We start from the raw sequence: 7,917 nt of genomic DNA, 5'->3' as shown, positions 1-7,917 counted from the left end.
TCACTCTCATTCTCTCTGTAACACTTGAGGAAATTAAAAAAGAACCTATTGGTGTATAGCACATTGGTACATCAAAGTCCCCAAAGGAAAATATTTGAATTTCTTCCATCTATTTTCCTCTCCTGTTCTTTATGCTTCTCAATGAGAAGAAAGGTAGAGCTTACATTTTATGTCAACACAAAAGGCCTCCGTTTGTGTGCATTACTTATTAAAGTACTCAGCGATTCAATGTCAAGGTATGTATTATACATACTTTTTTTTTCTAGGCCATTATCAGCTTTCTTACAACACTATTATTCTTCAGCCCAGCTAATGCTTCTGTCAAAGATTTAGCAACAAGCATGGAAAATGTCAAACAGTGGGGAAGAAACCTAGCTGTTTCCACAACTGCACAAAAGGCACGAGTTGTCTTTTATAGAAAAGCAGCATAATTCAAAAGCCAACGGATGTTTTATCGGGGGACAGAGAAGTGGGATGCTTTATTTGTTTTTCTCTGCACACCTGAGTCCATCTCCTCTGAATAGGTTTCCTTTCTTCTCTTGCCAATATACTTAATAAAATAGGGCCTATGTTGTTATCACCGCACCCTCTCCCCAGGTGGTATCTGGCTTGGAACGTGACAGAAATCAGCCTAGAGAGTCAGCCCTGTTCTGTCTGCAGAACAGTGTGAAAGATTTAATAAGGAACTAAAAGTCTCCTCTAGAGAAAAGTACTTTCCCAACCTGCTTACCAGGGTGCCTGAAATTACAACCCTTCTGCTTTAAGGCATTGAGAGCCTCCATTAAAATGCAAATATGTTAGGTGAGTTATTTTATCAAACTTTCACATCTTAGCTTGAATTTGTTTATGGCTTAATTCAAAACCCTAAAGTGATGGGACACAGTTTGGATGAGAGAATAGATGATACGGAAGTTCAGGGTTTAAAATGTGTTGCCTAGGGTGCAGGCCCAGGTAGCAGGACAAAGTGGGAGAGCACCAAAGGCACCAAAAATGAGGTCCAGAGTTAATACACACATGCGGATGCTATCAACAATCCTGGATGAGCAACAGGCTGGACCATGTGGTCAAGAAGTTGTCATGTTCACACTTCAAAAAAATAAACTAAAGGAAGCATCAATGTGCATATGGCTTATTTTCTCCCCCCTGGATTGGCATCCTCAGTTGGATTTACTTACCATTTCTTTCTGTCTGAGTGTGCTCAGGGCTCTTACCCACTCCCTCCCCAGCAGTTTCAGAGGTTGCCTAGAGCCTATGGCAGACACTCCCTGTGTTCTCCAATATTTCCATTTCTCCCCCATCCTGCCCCCTTGAAGTTCATCATGGCCATATGACCAACTTTGGTCAATGAAATATAAGCAGAAGTGGTATGTGTCACCATTTCTGCTTCCAGGCAGGAGCATTTCAGCACTTAATCATGGTTTTCCATGCTCCCTTCCTCTGCCAGGGTGAACTCTGAAGCATGGTGAACTTGAGAAAAGACGCTACAATGTCAAAGCAGCCGAGAATGGTGGACAGAGAGAACAGCTACCTGGAAACCTGCTGAGACCTGAAGATGACCATAGTTAAGCAGGAATAAGCTCCTATTGTGTAAACCACTGATATTCTGGTGTTATTCCTTCAGCATAACCTAGCCTACCCTGGCTGATCCATACCCCACAAATAGCACCTCAGGAAGTCTCATCTGGCCCTCTCCATTACCATACACTCATCATTCAGTAAATACTTATTGAGCACCTACTATGTGCCAGATAATATTATAGGTACCAGGGATTTAGTAGTAACAGTGAAGTTACCAACAGTAAAGGACAAAGTAAAGTCCCTGGACTCATGAAGGTTACATTCTAGTCAAGGAAGAAAGATTATAAATAAGTTTGTTAGGAATAGGCTTGGTTGAGTATAGCAGAAAACCCAAATAATATCAACTGAAGCAAATTAGAGGTCTAGTTTCCCTCACATAAAATAAACCTGGGGGTTGGCAATTCAAAACTCATAGGGTGGCTCTACAATGTCATGGGTAATACAGACTCTGCCAATCTTTCTGATCTACCATTCTTAGCATGTGGCTTCCATCTTTCAGAGCACCTCGTATTCCAAAATGGCTGCCACAGCGCCATTCCTTTTACAGTCTAGCAGGAAGAAAGAGAAAAAGGAAAATGCAAAAGGAGGTGCCTCCCCACTAAGTCAGGCCCCTTTAAAGAGCCTTCCCTGAAGCCCTAGCCCATATGTAATATGTAAAATGTACTGGCTACTCCTACCTTCAAGGGAGGTTGAAAGGGAAATATAATCCCAGCTGGATATATTTTGCCACAAAGAAAATAAAGTTCTGTTAGTAAAGAAAAGAATAAGCATTTAACAGTCTCTGTCACAAGAGGTAAACAAATAAAGATTTCATCCGGTGATAATATTTTGAAGGAAAAAAATATGATAAAAAATGGAGAGAGAGTAACTTTACCCACGGTGGGGGACGGGGAGAGAGGCCTTTCTAAACAGACAGCATTGAATAGTGGAAAGAAGTCCCCCATGGGGATATCTGGGGAAGGGAGCCCCAGGCAGCGGGTACAATGAGTGCCAAGGCCTGAAGTACTAAGGAACAGAAAACCCCGCCGTGAGTGGAGTGGAGTAAGGGAGAATATAGGGGAAGATGAGGGCAAAGAGGCAGGAAGAAACTATGTCAGGAAGGACCTTGTGAATTTCATTCTCAGTGTGATAGGAAGCAAGTGGGGGGCTGAGGAGTAAGCAGGGAGGGACATCATATGCTCTTTAATTCTGGGCGCCGTTGGGAACTGGTTTGTAGGGGGAAAAGAATGGTGACCAGTTAGGAGGCTGATTCAGGCATCCAGACAATAGATAACAGCTCTGTACCTACAGCAGGATGGATGGATGGGCAGTGCTAAGGATGCAGCTGCGATCAGCAATCATGATTTTTTTATAAACCCCACTGGCCTTGATGGGTAACTTTTTCTACCAGAGTTTGGCTTCTCATCTCTGGGGCTTGGAGAAAGTTCATAGACAGTTGGGTTTTTCCAGAATTGGAGCCTTGCTGGGAGAATATGATTGACCGGGGCTGAGAGAAGCTAGGAAGGAAGGCTGTTGTTGAAACAAGTCACGGAAATGAGAGACTCTTAGCAGGATGGGGAGGGAAGTGACAGAAGGCAGAGGCTGAGGACGTGAAGACCCCACCCCCCGCCCCCAAGGGTCTGCCAATTCCTGTTTCCCACCTGTAGCTAATGCTTATAGCTTCTGCCTCTCTGCCCAGCTTTAGCAGGTGGACACATGGCTGGACTATCTTCCTGGCACCTGGTGACCAATACCACCCAGGCCCCATTTGTCCCATATGCTGCTGCTCATTGGTTGGTCCTGCCTCACCCTTATGCAACCCAAGTGCTAGGCTCCCAAGTGTCTTGGAAGAAAGAGCAAACTCTACTTCTATAGTGGAATGGTTAAGCATAACTGCTGAAGTTAGGCTGTGGGTTCAAATCCAAGCTCCCCCACCTTCCAGCTGTGTCACTGTGAACAGTTACTTAACTTTCATCTGTAAAATGAGGTTATTAATAAGCCCCGCAGGGCTATTATAAAAATCTAATGAATTAATGAAAAACACTCAGAAGAGTACACAGCACACAGTAAAGCTCTCAATTACATGTTATTATTTATCATCTTCCTGCATTACTCAGATCGAATCTCACTCCCTCCTAAAACCTCCCCTCCACACCCCAGCCTTCATTTATCTCCTTTCTCTAACTCATTTTCTACTTACTATTCATAACATACAATCTTCATCTTACGACGTGCCGTCCTGTTCTCTAATTGTTGGTATCACTCAATCTGGCACTTGAATCCACACTAATTACTGTATGCTAATATATAAAATCACGCCTTGTCCTAATTCTTCATGCATGTGCCTTATCTCTTCTCTCCAACTATATATACTAGAAGACCCCCATAAGCCGATTTTATACTTCTCTCACATCTTCACAGTGGAGAATGCAGTGCTGGACACGTAACACAGAGGCACTAAGTACTAAGGTCCTTTCATCTGGAGAACTCTAGAAATCCTGTGCATTAGGGAACCAAACAGAAGTGGAAACATGCTTCAGAACTGGAACTGATTTCTATAAACCTCTAGTTAAGCCAACTGTTCTTTGGGCAGTGCCTATGCTGTCCTGGGGAGAATACTGTCACGTATTATCTTCTAAAAGGTCTCCAAAATACTTCAAGAAATAGTCTGACTTATTCAAGATTAAAAACTCCCACTGAAGCCTGATCCTCAGGCCTCCTGGACCAGCTGGCCCTCAAAAGAAATAAGCTCTTCCAAATCATTAGCCCAGGGCCTCTCCAGCTAGAGAGAGAAAACCTGTAAGCAGAACTGTGAGTCTGCAGAGAAGCTACCCTGCACTGAACCCACTCCCAGTGGCTTTGGCAGGGGCGGGTGCTGGCTAAGGTGAAGAAATAGTCACACACAGCGCCACTGAAAACTTTTGCAATAAACAGTAGACTGGTTTGCCCATCACACACAGCCTCTCGGCACATCCTTTTAATACAGCTAATACTGCTGAGGACAAGTGAGGGCTGGGGTAAAGGGCCAGAAACTGCAGCCAGGTGACCAGAATTCAAACCACTGCTCTGCCACTCACTGGCTGCATGGCTTTGAGCTACTTTAACCAATCTGTGCCTCAATTCCTTCATCTGAAAGTGGTAGTTGTAACAGCCCCTGATTCTTCTGGTTGTTATGAGGATTAAAAGCTTTTCAATTGTTACAGTGCTAAGGACAGCACCTGGTTGTAAGCATTATGCAAGCGTCTGTTAAATAATTTTTAAATTGTATTTATATGTGTGTGTGATTACCCCTGCCCAGGGGTAACAGGAAAGGCTACTCAAAGCTGGCATCTGTAATTGAGTAAGACTCAAGGTGCAAGGGAGAGTCCTTTACAATAGCGGTTCTCAACTTACCTTGCGTTTAAATCACCTGGAAAGTTGTTAAAAACCCAGATTCCTAGGCCTCACCTCCCGCATTTCTGATTCAGTAGGTATGGTTGGGAACTGAGAAACTATCAACACATTTCCAGTAAGTTCCCAGGTGATGCTGATGCTGGCCCAGAAACCCACTTTGAGAACCACTGCCTTTCAGAATCAGAGAGAAGCAGGTGCAGAGATGCAGGAATATAAAACAACCCGGCCTGCTCAGTGGAGAGAAAGTAATCTAACACAACTGGATCAGGTGGGATGAGGCGGCAGGAGCTGACCCCAGAGTGAAGACACCTGGCACAGATACTGTGCGCTTGGAGGCCCTTTGGGAGTTTACAGCTTAAGTAACATGACCAGTTTGTTTCCAAAACCATCATTTTTGCATTAGTGTGAAGAATGGACTGGAACAGGGGGGATTATAGAGAAAGGGATAAAAATTAAAAGAAACCAGAGGAGAAATAATGAGGTCAGAGCTGGCGCAAGAGCAGCAAGATAAGAAGAAAGAAACAGCGAAATCTTAGGGCACAGAATTGAACAGATGTGCAGAGACCTGTATGGGATGGGAGAGAGAAGAAAGGGCTAAGGGTTACTCCAAGCTGGCCAGCTCTGATGCCGGGATGGAGGAGGTCCTGTCAACTGAGAAAGGAATGCAGGGGACAAAAGAGATGTGGGGGGAAAAGAACATTATAAATCCAATTTACAAGGGTTCGGAGGCATCCATGATGCCCATTAGGCAGCTAGAAATCCAGGTCTGGAGTTGCCCAAAGAAATCACAAACAGAAATAAAGAGCTGGGTACCCCCATAAGCAGGTCCAGGTTAGAATCAAGGCTGTGGGTAAGGTGGCCAAAGGAGAGACAACTGACTAGAAAAAGAGCCCAGACAGAAATTTGACTTAACTTTTTAAAATGGGCTCAGCGATCAAAAGTGAGAACAGAGACAGGGAGAATGAGAAAAGGGTAGAGAAGCTGAGGCCCGTAGGACTAAGCAAAGCTATGACAGCATCCTGGTGCTGGGGTTGTCATCTTACTAGCATTACAAACCCTTCTGACCTCACCTGGGTTGAAGGGAAAGTGTCTGTGCTGGTCACTGTCCATTCTTGGGTCCACTGGCTGCCCTTCCCTGTCCAGCCTGACTCCCTGCAAACTGCATTTCTCAGGCCCCTTTGCCAACCGGCTTCTGGTTAATTTCTGCCAAAGAGAGGCACTGGGAGGAGACTGGGGAGAGGAGGGGAGTAAAACCCAGGTTATCCTCCCCATTTTCTTTCTCCGTCCCCAGCCCCAGCTCCGCCTTCTGTGGCTTCTCAGCAGACATGTGCTTCTGGCTCCCTGGGGTCCGGGAACATTCCCTCCTAATTCTTCAGTCCCTCCAGCTGTGTGTGGGTGGGGATCTCTACGTCAATCCACCAGCCCACTTGGCTTTTCAGTGCTTCCAGCACCCCCTAACCAGCTCCCGTATGAATTCCCTCTACTGAAATGGCTGGTGCAGTCTCTCTGGTCCTTGCTGGTCCCTGATTGATAAACACACAATGATAATACATCAGTTTCTCTCCCCACAACTTATTTCAGTCTTCATAAAACTATTCAGGCTGGGATTATCCAAATTGATATTAACAAAGCCTTCTATTTAAAAATTACAGGGAGGACTTCCCTGGTGGCGCAGTGGTTGAGAGTCCACCTGCCCATGCAGGGGACACGGGTTCGTGCCCCGGTCCGGGAGGATCCCACATGCCGCGGAGCGGCTAGGCCTGTGAGCCACGGCCGCTGAGCCTGCGCGTCCGGAGCCTGTGCTCCGCAATGGGAGAGGCCTCAACAGTGAGGGGCCCGCATACGGCAAAAAAATAAAAAATTACAGGGAAAAGTAATTTTAAAAGAGGCAGTAAATGAAGATAAAAGCTGAAATAAATACATTGTAAAACATAAAGCTGTAGAATGATAAATTAGTTCAAATAGTGGTTTTTCTGATAAGACTACTAAAATAAACCTCTGTCAAATATAATTAAGGGAACATTTTTAATTAGAAATGAGAAAGGAGATAGGACAAAATACAGAAAATAGATTTTTTCCCTCCAAATCCAAAGAGAATGTTATGCACACTTGTAGGCTAATAAACTGAAATCTTCAATGAAATGAATAATTTCTAGAAAGATATAGATTACTAAAAATAACTCAAGAAATATAAATCTAAACAGAATAACCGAAGAAGTTGAAGAAATAATTTGATAACAACTAAAAAAAATGCAGTTTGTCCCAATGTTTCCACGAGAACAATTTTCATACTTTTAAGAAACAGATGGTTTCAATGTTGCATAAAATATCCAGAGCGCAAAAAGAGATACGAGTACGTTTATGTCCATTAGGCAAAGCATGATCTTCTTCCTAAAATCTGATAATGATAAAATACACAAAAAGAAAATTACAGGCACATATCACAAGTGAATATGGATAGGAAAAGCTTAAATAAAATCCTCACTCTAAAAAGAAACTTGTCTTACTTTAACTCTTTAGTTGGTTTTTCTTTTTTTCTGGTTAACAGCTTCATTGAGATATAATTCTTATGCCATAAAAAATATAAAACACTTTATGAATTTATCCTTGCCCAGGGGCCAGACTAATCTTCTCTATGCCGTTCCAATTTTAGCATAGGTGCTGCTAAACAGAGCACAAGAGATGATAACTTCATAAGTTAAGTTGAAATAAATTATGAAGGATGGTCAGTTTGTACATTATAAATAACCATTGGACAAAACTAATATAACTCAAATCAAAGGGAAAATATCATCTGGAGAAAACATTCACAGCAAATGTAACAAAGGGTTCATGTCTATGTTATGTAAAGAACTTATACATATTGATGCCAAAACATTAAGTCCCCAATACGTAAACTAGCAAAAAACTAGAGAAGACAATTCATAAAAACAGAAATACTACTAGTAAACAAGCATCTGGGAAAAC

The 7,917-nt window shown here is 43.2% G+C and overlaps 1 pseudogene; it reads right to left on the bottom strand.

The window, feature by feature from the left end:
- Positions 1–7,527: 7,527 nt before the first annotated feature.
- LOC114895123 lies at positions 7,528–7,627 on the bottom strand (annotated as a pseudogene).
- Positions 7,628–7,917: the final 290 nt, after the last annotated feature.

This window comes from Monodon monoceros, unplaced genomic scaffold, assembly GCF_005190385.1.
Source record: "Monodon monoceros isolate NGI ecotype Baffin Bay Population unplaced genomic scaffold, NGI_Narwhal_1 Super_Scaffold_13, whole genome shotgun sequence".
Classification (NCBI taxonomy): domain Eukaryota; kingdom Metazoa; phylum Chordata; class Mammalia; order Artiodactyla; family Monodontidae; genus Monodon; species Monodon monoceros.
The sequence above is the reverse complement of the archived record's forward strand: the minus strand, read 5'-3'. Positions and strand labels throughout refer to the sequence as shown.